This window comes from Canis lupus, chromosome 2 (assembly GCF_011100685.1).
Source record: "Canis lupus familiaris isolate Mischka breed German Shepherd chromosome 2, alternate assembly UU_Cfam_GSD_1.0, whole genome shotgun sequence".
NCBI classification, from domain to species: Eukaryota; Metazoa; Chordata; class Mammalia; order Carnivora; family Canidae; genus Canis; species Canis lupus.
Window position 1 is genome coordinate 47,351,397 of NC_049223.1, and position 11,718 is coordinate 47,363,114.

Here is an 11,718-nt window from a genome sequence, read left to right on the forward strand (position 1 = left end):
TTAAGTCATACTCTGGGGATGGGGTCAATGGTGTGCTGATAAAAGTTTAATCACTGGAGACACCTGGGTGGCTCAGTGATTGAGCTTCTGCCTTTGGCTCAGGGTGTGATACTGGGGTCCTTGGGATCGAGTCCCACATTAGGTTCCCCTGCAGGGAGCCTGCTTCTTCCACTGCCTATGTCTCTGCGTCTCTCTGTATCTCTCATGAATAAATACAATCTTAAAAAAAACCCACAAAAGTTTAATAGCTGGCTCTCTAGGAAAAACAATGCATGTATATATGCACATAAATTTATTATAAATATTACTGATATAAAGGATGTGTAGCCTACCACTTACAAATGATAATAAAATATACAATAATCTTTATTACAGTATGTTCTTTAGCCCATTGATTCTCAGATAATGGTTTCCTTTTTTTTTTTTTTTTTCTGAGCTCTCTTGTTTCTGTAGTTAACTTATGGCTGTGATTCAACTGCAATTTCACAAAATCAGACTGCTAATGAATGTTTGGTCACTGTCCAAACTCGCCCAATTGACTCATGGGTGGAGTTCCAACATGAGTGTTAGTTGATATTTTCATTTACATTGACAAATAAGATGAACGTGAAACAGTAAAGATGTATGTTGGAACTTCACCTGTTTACCTATGACACGAGAGACTTCTTTGCTGATGGGGTCATAGTTTTCAAATACTGGAGGAATATTTCTGTGCCATTCATCATGTAACAGTTACAGATAGGATATATTTTTAAGTTTAATTTGTGTTATTGACATCTTACCCAATCCTTTCTTAAGTCTAGGCCAGGGGTTAGCCAAGTTTTTCAGTAAAGAACCAGATAGTGAGTTATTTTACGCTTTGTGGACCACAAATGGTCTCTTTCTCTCTACCCTCCCACCCCCACCTTAAAACAATCTTGTAAAAATGTAAAATCTCATGAATCATGCTGAAACAGACTGTCGACCAGATTTGACCCGGGTACTGTAGTTTGCCAACCATCAATCTAGACATCAGTGCAGCAAATCAAGCCCTGATTTATAGTATTTGCTGATTCCTGTGGTATAAATATTCCATAAACCACCAATGGGACAGCAGTGAATGTGGAGCTGGGAAGAGCACATCATCATGTAGTGTTTCCACCATTCCAGGCAATAGACAACCTCAAGAACATGGAAAGTAGTAAAAGAATCAGAAAGTGATACATTTTACCTCTATTTTTAATAAGGCTTATTTAATTGTCTACTTATATAATGTACGTTTAAAGAGTAGCCATATTTAACAACCGGCTCTGGAAATGTAACAGTTTCTTGAGAGCTGGGAAGAACTGGCTCTAATACACCATGAGATGAGATTCAGGCATCGTTATATGGGGAGAAGGTATTTTCTAACAGACTTTATATTTTAGGGCTGCTTTAGGTTTGTAGTAATATTGAGCAGAAGGTATAGATATTGCCCATATACTCTCTACCCTCACATGAGCATAGTCTTCCTTTCATTATCAACACCCCCCAGTAGAGTGATGCATTTGTTACGGCTGATGAACCTACGCTGACACATCAGTATCACCCAGAGTCCATGGTCTGCATTACAGTTGACTCTTAGTGGTGTACATTCTGCGGATTGGACAAATTTATAATGATGCACATCCCCCATTATAGTATCGTACAGAGTAGTTTCACTGCCCTAAAAGCCCTCTGTGCTAAGCCTGTTCACCCCTTCCCCCCTCTCTCCTCCCCAGTGCCACCCAACCCCTGCAACCACTGATTTGTTTACTGTCTCCATAGTTTTGCTTTTTCTAGAAAGTCATATGGTTGGACTCCTACCGTACGTAGCATTTAAGTTGACTTCTCTCAGTTAGTAATCTGCGTTCTTTCTCTGCCTTTCCTAGTAGTAAACTCCTGGCTTTGTCCCCCCTGAGTTATTACTGCCCTGCCAGCCTAAGCAAGGCTCCTGTGGTCGCCTGCTCTAATCAACCATCTGACTACTTTTCTGCCTACACAAGTACGTCATCAGCCTCGGTCTTGATTATTTATTTGCAACTCTAGGGCTGCACTCCCTCGTCCTCCTCTTGGAACTAGTGCCTGGCACACAGTCACTATACAATAGGTAGTAGAAGAACCAGCTTTCCAAGGATGATCCAGGTTCCGCCATGACTCTGTAGGCAGGTGAGGCCAGGTCTTGGCAGGCTCTCATGAAAGTCATTGACCTGTTTGCTCTCAGATCCATCATCTACCGTTACTACTTAGAACCTGGAGATATTGACCTCCTCAGAGCTTCCATGTCACCTGGGTTCTGAGACAGTGTGGTTTGTGGAAGACTGGAGAGCCACAGGGGAAAAGGAGCCAGGTTTTCCCTCACCCTTTCTCCCTGCATTGAGCAGTGTCACCACAGTGGCTGTGCCCTGCCGCACACCCTTGCTCCTGCACAGCAGTGCCTTCTAGATAGTCTCAGCATCCCCGACAGCTTTGGCTCTGAGGCTCTTCCCCTTGTTTCTCCAGCCCCAGACATTGGCTACCATCTTTGCTCATCTTTGATTGTCTTCCCATCCCTTTCACTTCTTTCCATATCTTTGTAACAACTCCCTTGCATTCAGTTCCTTCTCTTGAGGTCCTTTCTTAATAGGACCTTGTCAAATTCAGCTTGATATGCTCGGCTGAGGATTCTGGGCTTCGTGCTGCATCAAAGTTGTTAGGACACTGAAGATTACTGAGGACGAAATGGATATGATGGCATGGAAGAAATGGATGTTTCAGGATGATTCATTTAGTAGAGGTGGAGGGATGGACTATAGATGCTATGGATTCCTTAGAAGATCTGTAGGTAGCCTTTATGAGTCTGTGGATCCTCTACAACTGTACACAAAATTTTGTGTATATGTGTGTGAGTGAATTTTTTTGGCGGGGAGAGCCCATGCCTTTCATCACATTCTTTATGAGATTCTAAATATGTTGAGAACCACTGGACTAGAAGTAAGGAGCCAGTTAGGAAGTTAAGTACTTCAGTATGTCATTGAGAGTTCTGGCAAAAAATAGCATTCCCACGGCAGACTACATCCAGAAGTATGGGCAGGGGTAGATGAATGAGCAAGAGACATTGGGGCACCCAGAGATCAACAGTAGGAAGCTCTTAGCCCCCCAGGACCACAGGGCAAGGGGCTGAAACTGAGTGATGGGGAGTTTGTGACAGCTGGAGCTCTGGATGGGAGGCCACTCTGTGGGAGCAAGAGTGCTGGAAGGATCAACCTCTTTTGAAATGGGGGATCAGAGCAGGGAGCCAGGAAGGAAGGTACATGCTGGCCCCTCTCCTCCCGCTCTCTGAGTGACCATCATCAGGGCCTCTCAATCGTCTCTGACCACCAGGTGAGCCTGGGCTGATGCGGTCAGCGAGGCCAGAGCAGGGCCGCAGGTGTGGGTTAATGGATGGACTGTGCCATAGCAGTGTCCCAGAAAATAACCATCACAGAAAACACGATACTTAAAACTTGTAGAATTGTCCAAGAAGGGACTCAACATAAGCCATGTTTGGTAGCTCTGGGCACCATCACTCACTCTCCAATTTCTGAATTTTGCTTCTCAACAGACCCTCCTGTACTAATTTAGCCCTACCCAGGGACACCAGATAAAGAGAAGCAAAATATAGAGGATCTTCTTGTTGTTAACTTTGTCCTTCCACTACCGCTTACAAGCTCGTTGACATTGAAAGTCACAAAATGTCCCCAAGCCTCCCTCATCCATAAAGTCTGCATGTTGCATTTGATGTTCTCTGTGGTGCCTTCTGGCTTGAAAGTTTAATGATGCTGTAAGGGGTAGGGGGGGCTTTGGCTGCCTTCCTACGAAGGGCATTTAGTGTTCTGGCTCCTTCCAAATAGGTGAGCAACCCTCCCTGGCCTGCCATCATCTGCGAAGCCTGGAGACTAGCAAAGACAGCAGAACTCCCGTCCCTCCCTCCGAGGAGCCCAGTGCAGACCATTAGCATTTTATCGACTTTGGCTCTGCTGTTAGTTTTTAGGATTCGTGGTGAGATGCTTTCATATATGTTTGAATGGAAGTGTTACGCAGGCCGAAGGAGCGTAATTTTGAAGACACGTTTGCATTCTAGTCTGTGTTCTAGAGAGACCTAATATAAAGAAGCAACCCAGCCGCTCTGCTTACTGGGTGGGTGGGGGGATTGAGGAGAGTTGCTGAAGGAAGCTTGCTTTTGTACGCATTTCAGAGGTTTAATTTTATTAGCCGATGCAAATGATCTGTTCCACAAATGTAAAACAAAAGGACAAGAAAATGATCCCTGTGTCAACATCAGGATGTCTGACTTAAAATCCCATTCAAATAACTCCCTAAAAATGATCAGACACTGAATACATTATTTTTTCTGACTTTGACAAAACCAGTCTGCACAAAGCAGCAGCCCCATGAGGCTATGGATAAACCAACCACGTTAAAACTTCAGCATTTTCATGTCAGTCACAGAATTTCTTAAGGGCTAACTCACTGTTTCAGGACTAATGTGTTTGGAGAGGGGAAAAAAATCGTACTGTGTTATTAGGCAGACTCCCCTTTATGTACAGGGATTGGATCAGTTTGACCCTGATTGTGGCGCCTGCTTTATTGTCCTACTTCAAACACGGGGCCCTGGGCATCATCTTAAGGAAGGCTGATTGAACTGTCGGCCTGACACTTGTCAGCTGTGGATAATACGGGTTTCAGGTCCGTCATGCTCACACATAAATGAACCATGACAGAGATAGACTGTTGAATAGAAAAAGCGGTTTTACTGTGGGTAACCTTTCTTGAATAAATGCAACAAATAATAAAGTCTGAAAAAGGGGACATGGACCTTAGGAAAGCAGTGACGTTCAGATCCAAATGGTTATTGTCTTTGGGGGCCGTCAAAAATGGCCCATTTATCAAAGCATGTGAGTGAGACAAAAGGGAGGAGTGCTGGGATCATAATAAAAACGGTGGCAGTTGAGTCCACGAGGCCTTCAGTGCGACATCCCATCACAGAATCCTGGTACCACTGGCCAGGGTTCAGGGAGGGGGCATCGTTGGCCCACCGGCCGGAATCCGCAGTTCTTGGAAGATGGTGGCGCACATCTTCATTGAAACAGCAGGAAGAGAACCTGAAACTCTCTATTCCTCTGCAACATTTCTCTCTCCTTATTTAAGAAAGAAAAGAACTCCCAGCAGAAATTGTGGAAACTCTACGTTTCAATCAAGACAGTCAAAAGAATGATTTGAATTTACAGGCCTGTAATTGGAACAAATTGGAAACAAAAGGAGAGCGCTTGGTGAGGCCACGTGATGTGGCCACAGTGCTGCTGTGTACAGTATGCTGGGAGGAAAAAAAAAATCATGTGTCTTTAAAGCAAAGCTAACTCCACTGCAGGCTCCAAGCAATTTGCATAAATGTCTCCACCATGATTTTTTTTTATTTATGGGCCCTAAGTTTCTAATTAAATACTAATTAATACTATCACCAGAATTGTCTCCCATCCCCAGCTCTTCATAGCTTTGTCACTTTGATTAATGCACAGCCATTTATTAACTTATTTAACAAGCCGGGGTGCCTCATGACAAACTAGATTAAATTATCCTCATAACAGTCTCATTACTGGAAAAAAAAAAAGGGAGTTTTAAACTTAATAAAAATTATCCTCAATAATGTTAAAGCTTTTTCACCGCACCCTTAAAAGATAGAAATAGGTTTCTTGTTTGATTTATAATATATGGAGTTGTATAAAGCATCCATTAATAAAATTTATAAGTTCATTTAAGCTTGCACATTACAGTAGTGCTGTAGCCTTGGGTGCTTATTATTTAACTTTTGCTGTAGTTATGAAGATAATTAATGTCCTGACCAGACAGGGACTAAAATACCCACTAGAATGAGATAATTAGAGACATAAATAATGTTTAGGTTCTTGTGTGCTGCTTTTTAAATTAATTGTTTTGTTTTCCACCCAAACTTGATAAAGAAGAAAATAAGAGTTTACCAAGGAACTGTACAATGAAGGTGAGATGGGGTTTTTTTTTCCCCACCCCACCCCCTGGCAGGTGCAGACAAGCTAAGAAGCCTCACAGTTTCTGGCCTGCAGGAGGGAGTGGAGGTGGGGTTGGGGGATCTGGCTCTTCCCCGGGAAACGTGGAGCCCTCATTGCTCTCTGGCTCCCTCTAGTGGCCAGGTCCCCGAGGCAAGCACACCTTGGCAGCGGGGCCCAGCGCAGAGTGGCCCCCTGGGGAAGCAGGGGAGGAGAGGAGGTGAGTCAGAACTGAGAACTGAAGGAAGTCTCTTCTTCGTTGAGCGGCAGTGTAAGCTTCTCATCTTAGTCAGACTCGGAGGAGGAGAGCCCCAGAGGGAGCAGAACAAGCCCATGGCAGCGGATCTTTCGTGCTGATGGGGCGAGATACAGGAAGCTGTGGCCCAGGCCCTGCTGGTCTCAGAACAAATATGTGTAAATATATTTGCTGAAAACCTATGAGGATCCCTGACCCTCGGTGGGGGTGTGTTCCCGTAGGGACTCAGCATGTTCTGTGGGGTTCTTTGGTTCTCGTTTTCAGTTTCTTGCTAAAATAGCACCCTCGTTGAGAGTCCTAGGTAATATGGTGTGAGGACGGTGGACATGCATGTCTGGATGGAGAAGTGTCTGCTAGTTAAGCTTCCTTTTGGTCTGTGGAGTCCTGAGTCTTGGGGTGCGGGTGTTGGAAAGGGGCACAAGCTCCCTGGTTGCACTTGGAGAGCGGACACCTGGTATGGATGCCAGTTCACACCCTTTACAAAGCCCTTTGACTCATATCCTTAGTCCCTCCGGAATCTGTGAGACCAGAGGGAGGGCCTGTTACTGTGGCTGCTGACGGGTCACGTGGTGCTTGGGAATCCACCAACTGGCCCGTGGGTTTGGTTACTCCATCCCTGGGAAGAGCACCTGGCTCCTTTGCTTTAGATTTCTGGTCTCCTTCCTCCATTTCTGCATCTCACCTCCCTTTCTTCTCTCTTATGCCCTCCTTCTCCCTCTCACCTTTCCCTTTTATCCTTGATTCAGAGCAGAGATAACAATAGCTCTACTTGTTCATGTACAAAAATAGCTCACTTGTCAGAGCTGCATGGGGACCGGTGCCACAGAAACTCTGTGAGTGGAAGAACGGTTCAGAGCATTGTCTTGGGGTTTAGCATGCTTCGTGGCCATAGTCATCTCCAGCTCACACCCCATCCCCGGGAGGTAAGTGGATGGCACATGTCCTTATTATTTATAATCCTTGCTTAGCATTGATTAAGATTTCCATCTTTGCAAGTCTGTTAGTAGAGACCTATTAGTAGATGTGGCTTTGGCCCAAAATAGATCAACATGAGTTGAAGGTTTCTGGTTTACTCGGTTTCTTCCTGGCAGCTTTTTTTTTTTTTTTTTTTTTTTTTTTTTTATTTTTTTTTTTTTATTGGTGTTCAATTTACTAACATACAGAATAACACCCAGTGCCCGTCACCCATTCACTCCCACCCCCCGCCCTCCTCCCCTTCTACCACCCCTAGTTCGTTTCCCAGAGTTAGCAGTCTTTATGTTCTGTCTCCCTTTCTGATATTTCCCACACATTTCTTCTCCCTTCCCTTATTTTCCCTTTCACTATTATTTATATTCCCCAAATGAATGAGAACATATAATGTTTGTCCTTCTCCGACTGACTTACTTCACTCAGCATAATACCCTCCAGTTCCATCCACGTTGAAGCAAATGGTGGGTATTTGTCATTTCTAATAGCTGAGTAATATTCCATTGTATACATAAACCACATCTTCTTTATCCATTCATCTTTCGTTGGACACCGAGGCTCCTTCCACAGTTTGGCTATCGTGGCCATTGCTGCTAGAAACATCGGGGTGCAGGTGTCCCAGCGTTTCATTGCATTTGTATCTTTGGGGTAAATCCCCAACAGTGCAATTGCTGGGTCGTAGGGCAGGTATATTTTTAACTGTTTGAGGAACCTCCACACAGTTTTCCACAGTGGCTGCACCAGTTCACATTCCCACCAACAGTGTATGAGGGTTCCCTTTTCTCCACATCCTCTCCAACATTTGTTGTTTCCTGCCTTGTTAATTTTTCCCATTCTCACTGGTGTGAGGTGGTATCTCATTGTGGTTTTGATTTGTATTTCCCTGATGGCAAGTGATGCAGAGCATTTTCTCATGTGCATGTTGGCCATGTCTATGTCTTCTTCTGTGAGATTTCTGTTCATGTCTTTTGCCCATTTCATGATTGGATTGTTTGTTTCTTTGGTGTTGAGTTTAAAAAGTTCTTTATAGATCTTGGAAACTAGCCCTTTATCTGATATGTCATTTGCAAATATCTTCTCCCATTCTGTAGGTTGTCTTTGAGTTTTGTTGACTGTATCCTTTGCTGTGCAAAAGCTTCTTATCTTGATGAAGTCCCAATAGTTCATTTTTGCTTTTGTTTCTTTTGCCTTCGTGGATGTATCTTGCAAGAAGTTACTATGGCCGAGTTCAAAAAGGGTGTTGCCTGTGTTCTTCTCTAGGATTTTGATGGAATCTTGTCTCACATTTAGATCTTTCATCCATTTTGAGTTTATCTTTGTGTATGGTGAAAGAGAGTGGTCTAGTTTCATTCTTCTGCATGTGGATGTCCAATTTTCCCAGCACCATTTATTGAAGAGACTGTCTTTCTTCCAATGGATAGTCTTTCCTCCTTTATCGAATATTAGTTGCCCATAAAGTTCAGGGTCCACTTCTGGATTCTCTATTCTGTTCCACTGATCTATGCGTCTGTTTTTGTGCCAGTACCACACTGTCTTGATGACCACAGCTTTGTAGTACAACCTGAAATCTGGCATTGTGATGCCCCCAGATATGGTTTTCTTTTTTAAAATTCCCCTGGCTATTCGGGGTCTTTTCTGATTCCACACAAATCTTAAAATAATTTGTTCTAACTCTCTGAAGAAAGTCCATGGTATTTTGATAGGGATTGCATTAAACGTGTATATTGCCCTGGGTAACATTGACATTTTCACAATATTAATTCTGCCAATCCATGAGCATGGAATATTTTTCCATCTCTTTGTGTCTTCCTCAATTTCTTTCAGAAGTGTTCTATAGTTTTGAGGGTATAGATCCTTTACATCTTTGGTGAGGTTTATTCCTAGGTATCTTATGCTTTTGGGTGCAATTGTAAATGGGATTGACTCCTTAATTTCTCTTTCTTCAGTCTCATTGTTAGTGTATAGAAATGCCACTGACTTCTGGGCATTGATTTTGTATCCTGCCACGCTACCGAATTGCTGTATGAGTTCTAGCAATCTTGGGGTGGAGACTTTTGGGTTTTCTATGTAGAGTATCATGTCATCGGCGAAGAGGGAGAGTTTGACTTCTTCTTTGCCAATTTGAATGCCTTTAATGTCTTTTCGTTGTCTGATTGCTGAGGCTAGGACTTCCAGTACTATGTTGAATAGCAGTGGTGAGAGTGGACATCCCTGTCTTGTTCCTGATCTTAGGGGAAAGGCTCCCAGTGCTTCCCCATTGAGAATGATATTTGCTGTGGGCTTTTCATAGATGGCTTTTAAGATGTCGAGGAATGTTCCCTCTATCCCTACACTCTGAAGAGTTTTGATCAGGAATGGATGCTGTATTTTGTCAAATGCTTTCTCTGCATCCAATGAGAGGATCATATGGTTCTTGGTTTTTCTCTTGCTGATATGATGAATCACATTGATTGTTTTACGGGTGTTGAACCAGCCTTGTGTCCCAGGGATAAATCCTACTTGGTCATGGTGAATAATTTTCTTAATGTACTGTTGGATCCTATTGGCCAGTATCTTGTTGAGAATTTTTGCATCCATGTTCATCAGGGATATTGGTCTGTAATTCTCCTTTTTGGCGGGGTCTTTGTCTGGCTTTGGAATTAAGGTGATGCTGGCTTCATAGAACGAATTTGGAAGTACTCCATCTCTTTCTATCTTTCCAAACAGCTTTAGGAGAATAGGTATGATTTCTTCTTTAAACGTTTGATAAAATTCTCCTGGGAAGCCATCTGGCCCTGGACTCTTGTGTCTTGGGAGGTTTTTGATGACTGCTTCAATTTCCTCCCTGGTTATTGGCCTGTTCAGGTTTTCTATTTCTTCCTGTTCCAGTTTTGGTAGTTTGTGGCTTTCCAGGAATGCGTCCATTTCTTCTAGATTGCCTAATTTATTGGCGTATAGCTGTTCATAATATGTTTTTAAAATCGTTTGTATTTCCTTGGTGTTGGTAGTGATCTCTCCTTTCTCATTCATGATTTTATTAATTTGAGTCTTCTCTCTCTTCTTTTTAATAAGGCTGGCTAATGGTTTATCTATCTTATTAATTCTTTCAAAGAACCAACTCCTGGTTCTGTTGATCTGTTCCACAGTTCTTCTGGTCTCGATTTCGTTGAGTTCTGCTCGAATCTTTATTAGCTCCCTTCTTCTCTTGGGTGTAGGATCTATTTGCTGTTTTTTCTCTAGCTCCTTTATGTGTAAGGTTAGCTTTTGTATTTGAGTTCTTTCCAGTTTTTGAATGGATGCTTGTATTGCGATGTATTTCCCCCTTAGGACTGCTTTTGCTGCATCCCAAAGATTTTGAACGGTTGTATCTTCATTCTCATTAGTTTCCATGAATCTTTTTAATTCTTCCTTAATTTCCTGGTTGACCCTTTTATCTTTTAGCAGGATGGTCCTTAACCTCCATGTGTTTGAGGTCCTTCCAAACTTCTTGTTGTGATTTAGTTCTAATTTCAAGGCATTATGGTCCGAGAATATGCAGGGGACAATCCCAATCTTTTGGTATCGGTTCAGACCCGATTTGTGACCCAATATGTGGTCTATTCTGGAGAAAGTTCCATGTGCGCTTGAGAAGAATGTGTATTCAGTTGAGTTTGGATGTAAAGTTCTGTAGATATCTGTGAAATCCATCTGGTCCAGTGTATCATTTAAAGCTCTCGTTTCTTTGGAGATGTTTTGCTTAGAAGACCTATCAAGTATAGAAAGAGCTAGATTGAAGTCACCAAGTATAAGTGTATTATTATCTAAGTATTTCTTCACTTTGGTTAATAATTGATTTATATATTTGGCAGCTCCCACATTCGGAGCATATATATTGAGGATTGTTAAGTCCTCTTGTTGAATAGATCCTTGAAGTATGATATAGTGTCCCTCTTCATCTCTCACTACAGTCTTTGGGGTAAATTTTAGTTTATCTGATATAAGGATGGCTACCCCTGCTTTCTTTTGAGGACCATTCGAATGGTAAATGGTTCTCCAACCTTTTATTTTCAGGCTGTAGGTCTTCCTGGCAGCTTTGAATTCAGTTGCCGAAGTTGCCAGCATGCTCAGTATTCACTATGGGCAAGTGGGCTGAATTAAATTACATGAGGCCTCTAAGAACCATGTGAGATGTCATAGATTTATTAAAATAAAGTACAGGGAGGGAGGAGCCTGTGGTTAGCACAAGAGGGTGAAAGCCCAGTGGGTTTTATTCCTGCCTGGGCCTTTCCATTTGTGTGTCCATGGGCTTCATGATGAGGGCCTGAGGGCATGCAGTGGCGAGGGGGTGGGGATTGAGGGTGCATGGTTAGGAAGGACAGAGGAGAAGGTTCAGTGGTCCTCAAACTTCCATGGGCAAAGCCATGCGGGTTATCTGGCTCTAGTTTGAGAGTTTCTGACTCGATCTGCCCCAGGTCCAGGAATCTGCATTCCTAATAG